Source organism: Lissotriton helveticus, chromosome 2_1 (genome assembly GCF_964261635.1).
Source record: "Lissotriton helveticus chromosome 2_1, aLisHel1.1, whole genome shotgun sequence".
In the NCBI taxonomy this organism is placed as follows: Eukaryota; Metazoa; Chordata; class Amphibia; order Caudata; family Salamandridae; genus Lissotriton; species Lissotriton helveticus.
The window spans coordinates 378,107,848-378,124,594 of NC_136059.1; positions in this window are offsets into that span (position 1 = coordinate 378,107,848).

Consider the following 16,747-nt stretch of genomic DNA (forward strand, 5'->3'; position numbering starts at 1 on the left):
TGGTGACATTTTAATCCTCTGTGGCCAAACCACTTAATTTCCACATCTTGTAAATTGAGGTTAGGTAAATTCCTGTTTTCAGCGTACCTTTGAGCCCAATATATGTAACTATGTCCAACAATCCAGACAGAAAACAAGGTGAGAGAAGGTTCTGCTGCAGTCAGATGAAGTGTGGCAATGAAATGGCAGTTGAAAAAATGAGAGTGTAAAATGAAAAAAACTGAGGAGTTTCTGTGTTAATGAAGCAGTAAGAGTGATTGGTGGATTTTGATTGCTGAAAACAGAAAGTTAGTGTGCATGGATGAGTTCGTTGAAAGATGTATTTTGAGTGGCGAAGAAAAAATCATTAAATGAAAGAATGCTCTGGATATGCAGGTGCACTGAGAGTTCAGAGTTCAATTGCAACATTGTTGTGTGAGAGGTCTTGCAAGAGGTGGTTGCTATGCAGAAAAAGCAGAGAGGGGGCAGAGGGGGGAAGGGTTTTGCTTTGAAAAAAAGTGAGGGAAGAGTTTTGATTGGGTGACATGAGAGATATGTGTGAGGAATTACAGCATTTCTGTGCTTTTGATAGCTGCAGACTCTGGAGTGCATACCTTTTGCTCTGCTGAAGACAAATTGGTGTGTTTCTGAGACTGTTTTGAAACTCAAAGTATTTGCTAAGGTGAGAAAAGATTTCTTTAATTTAGATAGAAAATAGTGAGCTTTAAGGAGAAAATTATGAAGAAAGTTGTGTTTTTCAAATGTTGCTTTGTCTCAAGTGTTTCACAAATAGATTTTGTTTCTTTGAGAAATTGTAATTGGAGAAAATGTGAAGTATTAGTACTGACAGGGCTTTTATGTGCATAGGAGCTGTGGAGTGTTTTCAAATTATGACTTGTAAATCGTTTTTGAGAAAAAGCAATGGTTTTAATATTGATGAGAAGGACATAATGGTGTCTGCTTCTTTATAAGGTAATTGAGAGTCTCTGATGTTATTTTTCCCATTTCAATGTAAGAAGTTTGTCTGTGGAGCAAATTGCTTGTAAATATGCTCCCACCTGTGCATGGCAAATTTAGATTTTGAATGTTTCCGTTACATAGGCATGTTAAAGGTGACTGAAACATGCTGCAAAGGCAATCAAAAAATGCTTTTATGTGTCTTAAGGACATTTTAAGTCATTTCCCCATGTGCAGTGTTTTCAAATTATGAGTTGAAAATCGTTTTTGAGGTAAAGGAATGTTTTCAAAATTTATGTGCGCCATATGACCCCAAATTTCTTTTTCAGGGGTGCAGCAGGGTGTTCTTGAGACACCCCTGCACCGTCGGAAAAATTCGTAATTTGCGATGAGGTAATTGCTAATCGCAAATTGCACCTTCATTCCTATGGGCCTCCTGCTGCATGGAAATGAATGGGTAATTTGTAATTAGCAAATAGGTCATCGCAAACTAGGAATGGTAAAGAATCGCTATTTATTCCTTAAAGTTCGCTATTTAGGAAATGCAAAAAACTTTGATGATACATATGGCGGTTTATCTCTAACAAGATAAGAAGCATAGGGATAGATTTATGATGACTGGCGCATCACCAGGGATGTGTTAGTCATTCTGTGCCGCTGTTCCGTCACCTATGGTGTGCTGCATTTACAATGCGGCGCATCATGGGGCAAAAACAGCACAGATGCGTGACGTATTTGTGCCGTAAAGTTGGTGCATTGCTGGAGTTGTATCGCAAGTGTAATGAAGCTCCAGTAAGGTTGAGGGGTGCCCCTGTCGCAGGGTTTCTGTTCTGACACAGAACTGTGGACAGAGGATTGGAACCTCGGCGAATTAGGGTGTCCCAAAACTCACCTTAGTAATCAAAACCCCTTAGCAAGCTAGGTACAGTGTCACATTGGATATAACAAACTCTCAATGTTTAGACAATCCAGAATATGAACTTATAGTACCTCAGGATACGTGGAACTCATGAACAGTCGGTCGTTATATATTTCTTAGAAAGAAGAACACATGTGTATTTGAAATGTTTATTTACTAATGCCGTCTTCTCAGGCGTAGTATCTTAGATTATACAAGTACACATATTATCAGTAGCAAAATTACCAGCATAGTCAATAGTACATAAAAAGCGAATGGTGACAGTATGTTAACATGCTGTAAATGAATAAGAGTTAGCAACACTTATAAGCAGCCGCGGGCCGTGGAGGGAGTTACGGTGGGGCAGGGAGGCGGGGAGGGGGAGGGGCAGGGTGGAGAGGGCTCCACCCTGCCCCTCCCCCTCCCCGGGAGGTGCGCCAGGCCCTTTGTGGAGGACGTGTTAGAGATAGTCCGAACCATCTTGCTGAAATGGAAAGGCGAATCTGTATTTAAAAGGGTCTGCACCTCTGTACGGGTGTTCGCTGTGTGAAGCACGAAAGTTTCACGGGCCGAACTCAAGGCCACCTCTCTCTGAGACAAAATAGCTCTTATTCTTGCCATGCCGTTGAAATGTGCTCCCAAGGTTGGTATTTGTGGCCAGATTGAAAACTCCCTATGTTCATGTGTGGGAGGAAATAGAACATTTCTGCAGCAAATAACCCATTCATTTACTGTTACGATAAAATGAATACTTTTAATTAACCCAGAACAATCTTCATTATTGAGCATCAAATAACTACCATTTTCCAAGAACTTGAACATGGGGATGATAGCAGGAACTGGTGTGCCTTGCAACACGCAAGCCATATTTGGTCGGTGTTTGTTGCATGAACCGTGTAACTGTATGTGCCTACACATTAGTGAATGATCTGGCGTCTCAGTGCATTCCTCTCCATTCAGATAAAGTTCTTGATCATCTTTGAAAATCTGTATGTGTATGGAAGCGACCAGACTTCATGAAGAAAACCACTACCTAAAGGTTAATAACGACCTATTGGTATATATTTCATACAATTTGAAAACTTATATAAAGCAAAAGGCAGCGTTATTAAACCGTGGATAAGGCACGTTGCCAAAGCAGTCAACCTTTTGGATTTATACTGGAAATGTTAAAGGAAGAATTACGGAGTAGGGCCTGTAAATCTTTAATAGACAACGAGTAAAATTACTCCAACCATCATATTCCTCTAACTCCGGGATAGTAGGGGTGTTTAATTTTTTAGAAGTAGCCAATCCAAAGCATTTGGTCTGGGAAATTGTTTCATTCACAAACAACATATGTTTTGGGATGAGACATGCACGGTGGAAAGCCTCAGTGCCTTGTACCTGCCAGGTTCGTGAACCCCAAACTGATGTAGATCCTGGATATTTTTACTCTGTATTACGTTAGCATGGTCTCATTACTGGTTTAAACGCCATTTTTCCTTTTTTGTAACTTCTGCACACGACACTTAGTTGTTGCTTTAGCTTTCAGCCTACCTGCGTCAAGATCTATGCCTGCTTCAAGCAGGCGCAGGGTTTTGATGTAGCTTTGTCCTATCTGATTGTAAATGCGGCACACCGTGGGTGGCAGAGCAGCGGTGCACGTTAACTGGTGCATCCCTGGGGATGTGCTAGTTAATATAAATCTGCCCCTTTACATTTAATTATGTGCAGGGGACACAGAGTAGGTGAGGTTTATCCAAGGTTAAGAAGAGATGAGTCCTGTTCAGTGAAAAATTGGAGATAGGCTTCAGTATATTATATACTTAAGTAGTGTGTTAAGTTTTTGATGACTGTTATTAATTTACTGTTGGGTAATAGTGGTTAATAAATTTTTTTATTATATTTTACCACAGATTCAACTGCAGATTATTTCAAGATTTTAGGATGCCTAGCAAAGAAAGAGTAAGAAAGGCTGCAAAACGTCAAAGACAGCAGGACCATGGAATAATGCAGCAGTCCTCTAACAAAAAGATTTGTCAAGTCACCAAGAAAGCACCGGGTAAGAGTCGAAAAACAGTCATAAGAAATATGTGTAGTAAAAAAAATATTACTACAGAAAATGTTTCAGTCCAGAAAAGGAGAAAGAATTCAAATGGTAAGGAAAGGCCAATGAGAAATGTTACTGCTAGAGTAAGAGATAACTCTATGCATGAAAGTAGAAGGAAACAACAGTTTAGGGATATTCGTAAACGAATGTTCCGCCACAGGATAATTTGGAATTTGTTAAAAAATATTAAGAAAGGTCAGCAGAAAGTGGTTTTTTATAAGAGAAAAAAAATAGTTGAGAAAGTTATTGATCAGGCATTTGAAATTAAACGTAAGTTATTTATTTTGACAATCAATAGAATTAGGAAGCTAAACAAGGTAATTTATGATTTCAAAAGAAATAGTAGATGGAAGAGAATAGTTAATCGTAGTAATTTTTGTGAAGTTTTTTCTGGAGAATGGATGCATAGTTCAAGCTCTGAGGCATTTTTTAATGAGGAGAGTTATTTCCAGGATAATGATTTGGTGCATGCAGTTGACACCAGTGGTCGAGCTTATGAAGTGAAAGATGGTTGTCCAGTTGAAAAAGAAAAACTTGTGAGAACAGAGATAGAAGAGGTGTTAGGTAATGAGGTTTTAGGGAGACGTCCTAAGGGTCCTGTGTACACCTGGAAGTGTAGTAGTATTTGCAGTGTACAACAGGATTCCATCAATTTGCTTTGTGATTTTATACGGTCATTTAGTAAGAAAAGTTTGAAGCAGAAAATGAAGTTGTTGCAAGAATTAGATCGTTGCAGAGTGAGAGAAGTGATAGGTTTGCATGGTCATTCACTGGCTTGTCTTTCCAGGAGAGTATGCCAGAGTGTTTTTCATCATTTCAGGATGCTAGCAGTGCATCATAATAAAGTGAGGAAATTAGTTAGAATGTTGTATTATGCTAAGAGTCCAGCAATTATGCTTAAACAATTATGCGCTGCTCTTTTGCATGGTTCTGAAATAGATGTGAAGAATATATGTGAAGAAATTGAGTTTTGTTACTTTGGAAGTAAAGAGGAGAATGTTGAAATTGACCAAGAAGAAGAGAGTAATGTGGAAGATAGTGTACAGGTTTCCAGTACAGATAATTTCCAGAGGGAAATTGCGACGTTTGAGGTGAAATCAAGTGAGAGGCCAAATTTCACTTGTGTGTGTTGTCGACGCACTTATTATAAGAATCAGACTAAGTTAGTGGATTTATATGGAAAAAGTGAAAGGGAAAATAATAGTGAATGGAAGGATTTTACAACATACTTGATGGTAGAAAATTGTTTTGATTTGGGATTGGATCAACGTGTGTGTACTTATTGTTGTGACAAATTAAATCAAAACCAGATGCCTGCTAGAGCAGTTCATAATAATCTGGAATTGGTTGAGATTCCTTCTGAATTGAAGGATTTAAATACTTATGAATCTATTTTGATTCAAAGTATCCATCCCTTTCAGGCTATTGTAAGAATGGAGCCAAAGACAGGGAAATTGCCTCCATCAGATTTACAGAGAGGATTAAAGGGAAGAGTTGTTTATTTGCCTCTAGATTTGAAGAAAAACATTAACACAATTGGAGTAGAAAAAGTGGAAGAGGAACCTCTTGTTATCTTAGTTAATGGGGTTCCGACAAAGAATAAGAAAATATGGCAAGATTTAGTAGATGTTAGGAAAGTCAAAAGGGCAACATTGTATTTGAAAAAATATAATAAATACTATAAAAATGTATATGTTGCAGAAGAGGAAGTAAGTGAGGAAGAGGATAGCGATTTGTGTGCTGGTCAAATTGAGAAAGTAGAACCCTGTACTAGTGAAGAAATATATGAACATTATAGTGTTCATCCTTTGCATTCCAAGGAAGTCATGGGGAATGCTATTGAGTTGTTTCAAATGAAACAAGCGAAAGGGAGTCCCATTAGTGTTTGGGAGGAAAGTTTGGAAGCTCGGTGTTTCCCACAGCTTTTTCCAACAGGTCAGGGAGGAAGATATGATGAGCGACCTCATCAAATTCCTGCTTCTGAATACCGGACTTTGCGATTGTATGCAGGAGATCCTAGGTTTCGACAATGCATTCCTTATTTGTTTCATCTCCTGTTTGAAAGCGATCTGTCTGGACTGTCATATGCAGTGAACCACATCTTGAAAAGTGGTATACACATGCAAAACATCTCGGCAAGTGACTTTATGGATAAAGTCAATGTCCAAGACAGTATTTTGGATTCTCACCTGATTAATCTCATGGCGTGTCAGCGTGGTACTAATGAGTACTGGTACCGTCGTCATGGTGATTTAAAATGTATGCTGAGGAACTTAGGAACTCCCACATGGTTCCTCACTTTGAGCTGTGCTGAGTATGGCTGGGAAGACTTACTTGAATTTCTACGAGAGGCAAATGCTAACGTAGAAAACATCGAATTCAAGACACCCGGAGAACTGTGCTCTTTGGATCCAGTCAATGTATGTAGGTACTTCAATCATAGATTTGAAGGTATGATGTCTTTCATCATGAATAAGAAGAATCCACCTCTTGGAGAGGTGTTGGATTTCTTCTGGAGGAAGGAGTACCAAGCAAGAGGTGCTCCTCATATACATATGTTGCTGTGGATCAAGGATGCACCTAAATTTGGAACGGATGCAGACGACTCAGTGATGAGTTTCATAGAACAGTATTCTACGTGTGCTGTTCCAAACGCAAAGGAGAAAAAAAGCCTAAGAGAAAAAGTTCTACGTTTCCAAAGCCATCGATGTGGAAAGTACTGTCGTCGTAAATTCCGGAACAAAGACAAGTTCTACACCAAATGTCGTTTCGGCTTTCCGCGATCGGTGATTTCTAAAGGAAGAGTGAACAGTTTGATGTCTTCGCTGCGACATAATGTGATGAAGAAATCACCTAAAAACACATACAATTTGAAGAGGAACGAAGAGTCTAAGTACATCAACGACTACAACCCGGTGATTTTGTCCATGTGGAATGCTAACATGGATATACAGTTTGTGGCTGATAACTGTATGGCTGTGGCTCGGTATGTGACATCTTACATCACCAAAAAAGAGAAGACAGAATTGAAGGATATGTGGGAGGACATTTCCCATGAAAAGAGCCTCAGCAAGAAGTTGTACAGTTTCAGTCTGAAGATGTTGTCGCATCGAGAAATCGGAGCTTACGAATGTTCTGACCGGTTGTCTTCAGCAAGTCTCTATGCCAAGTCCAGGAGTATCGTTTGGGCGAGTGTTGGTCTTGCTGCAACGCGTAATCGAGTTCTGAAACCTGTGCGGGAAATTGAGTATTTGGCGGAAAAGGAGCCAAACAGTACCGACATTTTAAAGAGCAACATGTTGGATACATATTATCCAAATCGAAGCAGTCACCTCGAGAATGTTTGTCTGTATGAGGTTCTGCAAAATTACATATTCAAGAGGAACATCAAAGAAGATACTGAGAAAGGAGTGTATGCTGTAATAGGAAGTGAGGGATGTCTAGTCAAGCAAAGAAAATGCCACTTGATAAACCATCGAAAATTGAGTGGCGAATCTCGTGAAAAAAAGGAGTTTTTCTATTTAGCACTTTTGCAACTTTTTAAGCCTTGGCGTGCAGAAGAGGAACTGCTTGGAGATTTCCTTTGTTACGAAGACTCATTCAATGCTGCCAAGGAGACCATAGAATGTCCTGCTTTTCCCAAATATGTAGAAATGTTGAATGTGGAAATTGAGCAGGAAGCAACGATTGCAGCCGAGATTGCCAGAGACAGTTCTCAGGACAGTCAGAGTTCTGCTTCATTGAGTCAGGATCCACTAGGAGGACCTCTTATCGAAAATGAAGCTGCCACTGCTATGAATGAAGTGGAAAGAGCCATGGCACATGCTCAGGAGGATGCGGTTAACTTAGAAGAGTTGGAAAGACAACTCAACGTTGAGCAGAGGAAAATATATGACGAACTTACCATGCAAATTGATCATGGATTAAGTCATGACAAGAAAGAGTGCTCATGTACGTCGTTGAAGCCTGTCCGACTGTACGTGAGTGGAGCAGCGGGAACTGGAAAAAGTTTCCTTATTAAAGCAATTTCATGTTATTTGCAGGAAAGGACAGAGTCATCGCTGTCTTGTGTTGTCACCGCTCCAACTGGACTGGCAGCACATAACATTAAAGGGATTACTTTACATCGTTTACTGATGCTGCCAGTGGAGCATGACAACAAATTAGAATATCACAAGCTATCTGGAGATGCTTGTTTTGAAGTTTCAAGAGTCTTGAGGAAAATGAAAGTTCTTATCATTGACGAAGTAAGCATGGTTTCCAATGTCATGCTTGCCTTTGTGCATTTGAGAATGCAAGAAGTTCTCAAAACAGAGTATGATGTGTTATTTGGTGGCAAACACATCATTGTTTTCGGAGATCTTCTGCAGCTGACACCAGTGAAAGGGCAACCTGTGTTCAAAATGCTCACGCATGAAGATACCAGGAAGTGCTTAGGAAGTATTGGCAACGTCAATATATGGTTAAACTTCAATTATGCTGAACTGCATGAAAATATGCGTCAGGCAAAGGATGAAGTTTACAAGACTATTCTACAAGATGTTAGAATTGGAAAAGTGACCGAGCATGGGAAAGAAGCTTTACATGCACGATTACTGACAAATTTATATCCAGACGAAGATGTTGTGCCTGAGAATATTTTTCAGAAAGTTACTGAGAAAAAATCTGAATATGTTTGATGCCAACTCTTGCAGAATGTGCCAAATTCAAAAACAAAATGTTGCATTTAGAAAAGCAAGAGATTGTGAAATTGGAAGCTATTGACAGAGTAGAGCATATGGGATCAACAATTATTTTGTCTGAGAATCTGAAAACAAAATTGGATTCATTAGAGAAGAGTATATCTAAAACTGCGGGTTTTGAAAAGACTCTGAATGTGTGCTTGAACTGCCGTATAATTTTAAGAAGGAATTTACATGTTGAAAGAGGTCTGCTAAATGGATCAATGGGTAATGTTGTTGATTTTGTGAAATACAGAAATAGAGATGGAATTGAATTTTTGAAAATTAAATTTGATGGCATTGAGGAAGTACAGCTAATTGCTCGTTGTTCTGCTAGATTTTTGCTTGTAAAAGACTTATATGTTCGTCGTAAGCAGTTTCCTGTTTGCTTGGCATATGCGGTGACAATCCATAAATCGCAAGGTTTAAGTGTAGACTGTGCATTGGTGAATATTGGCAGTTCTGTGTTCAAGGAGGGTATGGCATATGTGGCATTGTCACGAGTTACGACTTTATCGGGATTGTACTTGATTGAGTGTGATGTCACAAACATTTGTGCGGATCTAGATTGTGTTAAGGAATACAATAGGTTGAGAAGAGAGTATGCGCCACATTTGCCTCAGTATCCTTTGTTTGAGAAACGTGTGGTAGGCCGGAAACGAAGAAATGTGACCAATACTGGGGAGGTTGTAGCAAAAAGACGAAAAGTCGATGAACCTGAAATTATAAGCAGAAACAAAAAGGATTCTGTTGAAGATGTTGTTGGTTTTCAATTTGAAAACAGTTCTGGTGTCAACTGCTATGCTAATGTAGTGGTTAATGTTTTGTTTTCTCTACAAAATGTAAAAGAAGAGATTGTGGTCAATTCTGATCAAAGATTTTGCAGTTTGTTAAATTCTGTGTTAGAGAAATGTAGCACTGATAGAACAAACATAGAAAGTGTGTCTGAAATTCGAAATCTGTTAGACAGATGTTCAGGCCAAACACAATTCTCTCAAAATAGTCAGCAAGATTGTCAGGAGTTTTTAATGTATATGCTTGATGTATTGCATGCTGAAGGTGTAGATGTAGATCACCTGTTTGGGCTTTCTTATCAATGGCAGCATGACTGCGAGAACTGTAGGGTATCAAGTAGTACTAGTGTAGACTCAGAAAGATTTATATATTTAACTTTGCCAGACAGTAAATCAGTCTCTTTTAATAAGCTAGTAAAAGCAGCTGATCACAATATGGAGTGTAGGCAATGTAAATCTGAAATGATGTCCACATTATTTATACGAACATATGGCCAGTATGTCATTTTAATGTTCCAACGATGTAGGCCTGATGAAACAAAATTGACAACTTTAATTAAAAATTTTGTGGCTTCACAGTTGTCAATATCAGGAAGGACTTTTGTAACTGTAGCAATTATATATCATGATGGTCCTTCAATAACATCAGGACATTATACAGCTTATTTAAAGTGTAGAAATGGCTGGTCATTCTGCAATGATTCTGTTTTAATTTTCAAAAAAAAAATTGCCATATGACCTTAAAAACTCTTACCTGGTGTTTTTAAAACCAAAATTTTAGGGAAAGAATCTCGGGATGTGCTCTGAGGAATTTCAAGAAGTTCTCATGGCTCCTACACTATTTGGCCTTGAGGATAAGTGTAGTACAGAGACATACCTTTTTACCATAACACTGGACGTTATTGAGAAATACGTGCACTTTGAATGAGTTCAGAAAAACTATTTCTTTTTATAAGCTAATTGAAGCAGCCAATCAAAACATGGAGTAGAGGGAATGTAAGTCTGCAATGCTGTCTACTGTTTTACATTGCTTTGTGATTAAAAGTGATGTAGAGAATTAAATAATTGTACTAGTCATAAAGGTAGTGTAAGTCTGCTTCATAGTAAGCAGTATCAGTGTGATAGGAAATGTAGAACATGATTGAGCAAGAAGGGGAAGATATTACTAGTCCAGGATTGTGTAAATGATCTTCAACATTTTAATTCTGAAAGTTGCGGAAATGCGAAAAGACGGGATTGGCTAACAAGAAATCCAAGAGTTATACATGGCTCTGACAAGATTTGGCCTTGTGGAATCTTGTGGTAGAGAGCAAGAAGTCATTTATTGTATGTAACATGTTTTTGAAAACGATGGAGGTTTTCTTTCAGAAAGTGGCGGGTTGAAAGTAATAACAGCACAACAGAGTGTAAGCTGTTCATAGGACATCCTTGGCCGTCATGGAAAGTAAGTTAACTTTAAGGAGTTCTGAATTCTGATTTGTAATGTTGTATGGGTTTTTTAAACACAATCATTTTGATTGTGTTTTTTTTTCCCCGCTGTTATATGATGAATACCTTCAAGTCACTGTTTTAGTAAAATTTGATACATTCTGAGAACAGCAAAAATAAACCATTTAACATGTATAATTAATTCTGTTCTGTTTGCATTTATGATGTACATGTAGAACTGTGTAGGAGGCATGGAGAAGGTGAGGCTTCTGTAAGTGTCAAAGTTGTTGCATACAATGCTCATATTCTACGTAGTCTTTTATATTTCATTACTTTCACTGTTTCTGACTGATCTAAAAAATTTTTTTTAAAAAGAACAGTAAGTATAAGGGAAGGAAACAGACAGTTATGTTAAAAGAAACACAGCTATAGGGAATAAACTAGGGATACTGTTACCCGCAATCCTCTGCTGATGATGTCACTGAGCATGTCATGAATGATGTAATATATGACATCATCAGCAGTGGATTACGGGTAATAAGTTTTAGTGATGTATTTGCTCAGAGCTTTGTCATTGTTCAATACCCACCAATGCTTAAGCATGCTATTCCTCAGAACGATTGCAGCATCATCATAATTGGTGATCAGTCTGATTTTATCATCACCCTTGTCAGTTTTCTGTTTATCTTGAAGTGTCAGTTCTCTTGGAGTTCTGTCAATTCACTGTTCTGCCATGGTAATCATGTCTCTCTTGTATCCCCTAGATATAAATCTGTTTTTCATACTGTGTTTGCAATTTACAAAATCCTGCTCTTTGCTACAGTTTCTCCTCGCTCGTGTAAATTCCCCAAATGGAATGGATTGAAGTTGATGTCTTGGATGTGAACTCCCAGCATGTAAGATAGAGTTACATGCTGTCGGTTTCCTGAAAAGTCTGCTCTGTATTTTATTCTCCTCGATGAACAGTACTAGGTCTAGAAATTCTATTCTATTGGTACTAATGGAGTGAGTCAAATGTATGCCCATCTGGTTAGAGTTGAGATGATCACAAAATTCCAGAAGACTGTGCATGTCCCCGGACCATATTAGTAGACAGTCGTCAATATATCTTCCCCAATAAATAATATATTGATTCCACTTCAAGACATCAACTTCAATCCATTCCATTTGGGGAATTTACACGAGCGAGGAGAAACTGTAGCAAAGAGCAGGATTTTGTAAATTGCAAACACAGTATGAAAAACAGATTTATATCTAGGGGATACAAGAGAGACATGATTACCGTGGCAGAACAGAGAATTGACAGAACTCCAAGAGAACTGACACTTCAAGATAAACAGAAAACTGACAAGGGTGATGATAAAATCAGACTGATCACCAATTATGATGATGCTGCAATCGTTCTGAGGAATAGCATGCTTAAGCATTGGTGGGTATTGAACAATGACAAAGCTCTGAGCAAATACATCACTAAAAATCCCCTGATTACATACAGAAAGGGTAGAAGTATCAAATCATGGATAAGCCCAACCTATCCACCGAAATTGAAGCAAGTGCCTGATTGGTTAACACAAAAAAGCATTGGGTTCTACAAATGTGGTACCTGCAAAATATGTCCGATGGCAATGAACAAGACCAAGACATTCAGTAACTATATGGGAAGAGAGTTCAGGATCAAACAATTCCTTAACTGCAATAGCTGTTTTGTAATATATATGATCAAGTGTGTCTGTGGTAGCTTCACCATTGGTAGCACAAAGAGGATGCTAAAAGAAAGGATGTATGAACACTTAAGGGCCATCAAATACCAAGATACGCGATACAACACGGCCACACATGTTAACCAATGTTCGAAACAGGGTAGACACAAAATAATCAGCTTCTGTGCAATTGATCAGGTAAGAAATGATCCAAGAGGAGGCAACAGAGAATTGGCGTTGAGACGCAGAGAAGCCTCATGGATTTTGACTATGCGGGCGGTGGAGCATGGGATGAATTCAGATCAGGAATTACATTATTATCTGGGGGATTAAGCAGAATATGATGACGAACATATGAACCTAACAGTTTAGATGACGCATATTATAGGAAGGATAATGACAGGCTCAGCAAATATTCCCAGGCATCATCATATCATGTAATGCTGTAATTACATATGTAAATATTATAATTACTAACTGTAACTCGTAATTATATGTAAATATGTAAATATCATAACATCCAATTTGTTACCCTTAATATTTTGTTTTATGAATGGGTTTACGTTTGGTGATCAATGTATAATTTTATGTGGATCGAGAACTATAAATGTATATGATCCACGGACGTAATGCACATTTGCTGTTTGTACATATCTAAGTAACCGTAAACCGGGAATTTGATCCGTGGACGTGACACATATATATTGGACATATATTTAAGTAACTATAAATCGTAAATTTTAATTCATGGACGTAATGCATATATGTGGTTTGCATCGTACTTAATTGTAAATACCACTCGTGATTGTGAATATACAGTAATAAGGATGGTATATAATCATAACAAATTATTAGCCTGTAAACCTCACAGTTCTTTTTTCGACACGACAGTCTCACTTAATAATTAATAATGGAGGCACATGCCGGTATTGTTTATTTATGCGCAACACCCGTGCGAAGTAAGATATATAAATATTAATATTCCCTGCACTTGTTGGTGTACAAAATAATATAGGATTCGTATTAAAAGTAATGATGAGAAGCACGTATAGACTCGGAACATAGGAAGACATTGTGTCTGCAATGTACTTCCACCACTCCAATATGGAGGACGAGATCTATACACAAACTTCCAGACCTATGGGCCGACCTGATTTGTGAACCCGGGGTTGATATATCGGACTTCCGGGTCACAGACGCCGGCTTCTGAAACTGAGCGGCACGTTCGGCGAAAGCCGGTGAATGGACTGCGCTGTGAACTCCGTAATACTTGGAGGTAAGCTGCCATATGCAGAACGGTCACAGTTGTGACTATGGATACCAGGGTATTTAAAAGTACCTAATTACTAATATCGATCTTTCTTGGACAGGTAAATTTATCATTTCTCCGTAACAATTGGAGGAAGGAGGTCGCTTAAAATATACCCATCCCGGGATCACAATTAAAGGTCTCCGACATAACAGGATGATTTAGAGCTACCGTTTATTTAAGGTAAGCTCGAGGTATTACAAATATGCAATTTGTATAACAGATTTTCACTTAGAACATAGTTAATAAATGCTGATCAATTTGATTTTAGCAATAACAAAGAAAATAAGTCGAACACAGCGCAACTAAGGAGATTTGCCCATGCCACGTTAGGCTGGGCCGGAATTATAACCAGCTGGAAGGTATGTTTTACCTTGATTTGACATGCACAATATGAGGTTCAAATGTAAAAATATCTAGACTATTAATACCCTGTCTTGACTTGATTTATTTAGGCACACAGGCCATTTACTACCTATTATCAGGTAAGCCTGAGTATATATTTACTCAGCACCAAATAAATAGAGCGGGACCCCGTTGATTGGGGCATTTGATTGCACAAATCCGGCACTATGAAGCACATCAATATTCACCAATTGGTTGAAGTAACACTGGGGTGAGCACTTAGGATAGCAGTATAAGAATACCTTCACGAGATATTGGCTAATCACCACCACGAACTGTGAGGTAGTCCGTTATTTGTACTAGTCGCGGAGATGTAACTGTTCGATCTGGTATACCCCTCCATATGCATGTATGGACATCATGGGACGTTACTTAAAGATCTAAGTAATTTCACAGCATGGATTTAAGTTTAATAGAATGACGAACTGTAAACTGTTTATTTACGAGATAGTGTATCTCGCAACTCCAATATATCTTCGTATTGTATCTTTTTTCCCAGCCCTGAGGAAGTCGTGGGTGTCCGCCCAGACGACGAAACACGTGTTGGCTGGACTGAGGGAAAAGTCTTTACAATTAAATGAACTCTATTTTTTTGTCATATTGTGCCTTTATGTTCAATTTGGAAATAACTACACAAGTTTACTGAATAATCTATGTTGGTGTGATAGGTTACCTTTGGAATTTCTTATCTACAGTTGCAAATATTGTACCAATTTTTTAATAACGGGGAGGTAGTTCTGAAAAGAACTTTTTTTAAAATTGTTTTTGTTGTTTTATATTTTTTTTATTATTTTTCTGAACATTTTTTTACTTTTTTTGAATTTTTCTGAACAGTTTTATATTTTTTTTGTTTTTTTTTCGGAAGGGGCAACGAAAACGATTCATTGTAAAGGGCTCAACAGGAGCAAGAAAACAAAAAAAAAGAATTTATTGTTTGGGGAGTTTCGGACAAACATGAGCATGATTGTCAATAGCTCTGTTGATCAGAGTGATGCTACTTTCTCCGTAGCAAATGAATCCACTGCAATGTACGCAGACTTGTTTTACTTCACGAAATCTCGTTTGTATATTTGGCACCATCTCCCTGCCCTCTGGTCCCGTTACTTCCGGTACAACAGATCTTCTGGCCATAATAGGGAGATTATCTAGGTCGTCCTGTTCCTCTTCTTCCTCTTCTTGCTGAATTATAACTTTAGCAGGTGGTCCACTCTTCCTTGGATGTGGTGGAGGTGGTGGGGAAGCACCAGCTGAAGCTAGTAAAGAAGCCATTGCTCACTGGTAACAAAGGGTCTTTCTCTCACAATGATGAAAGTCAGAGTGAGGAAAGAAGGAGGGATTTTCACCATTTGGGAAAAAAAATAGTTCTCAACCAATGAAAAGTGTTCATTTTAGATCATATGACCTAGTCTTACATCATTAGGAAACCGAAAGTGAAATGAACCAATGAAAAGTGTTATTACCAAGTCACATGACCTGCTGTGTTTACGTTACGCGCTTTGCAGGGCCTCCCGGTTTGCTTCCAGAAACCTGTGCTTTGCGACTCGGTAAGCGTACGAGTTCGCTAACGTAGCACGTCATATGACGTATCACGCGACAACGCGAAACGTCATGCGGACGGGAGGCGTCACGATGTTGTTTTCTAACGCGGCAGTTGCGGTAAAGAAACGTTTACCGGCTCGCAGTCTATTTCGCGGCATCAAGGTCAGCTAACGGGAAGCTTCCCGATTCGCGAAGCGGGAACGAAGAAAAAAAAATATTTAAAAAAAAGTTATTAATAAACATATAAAATATATTTTTGGATTTAAAGAAGAATACATTTTACAGCTACAGATATTAGCTGTTAAAAAACCAATGAAATTCACTGAAAAAACCATAGGTTATAGACCATATATAGTTAGGAATTAGCATTTACAAAACCTTGAAAATTCACTGAAAAAACCATAGGTTATAGACCATATATAGTTAGGAATTAGCATTTACAAAACCTTATTTTACTCACACAAAACCATTGAAATTCCATATATAGTTAGTTGCACTAACTATATATCGCGCACCCGCAATCCACTGCTGATGATGTCACATATTACATCATTCATGACATGGTCAGTGACATCACTGATGACATCACTGATGACATCTCAAATGACATCACTGATGACATCTCACTTGACATCAATGATCACATCACTGATGATATCATTCATGTGATAATACAATGCATCTCCTCACACTCTAATATAACCTCTATTACACCCAGTGTTAAATAGAGAGTATCATTTTTGAAACCATTGACACACCAATACTAGTTACTACATACGCACTCACTGATTCCTATGTCTACACACACATTCACTCATACAATCATTCATACATACAATCACTCATCTTTACAACACTATCATATGCACTCATACACCTATACAGACACTCACACTCTGCCACTCATCCATGGAGTTACTCACAC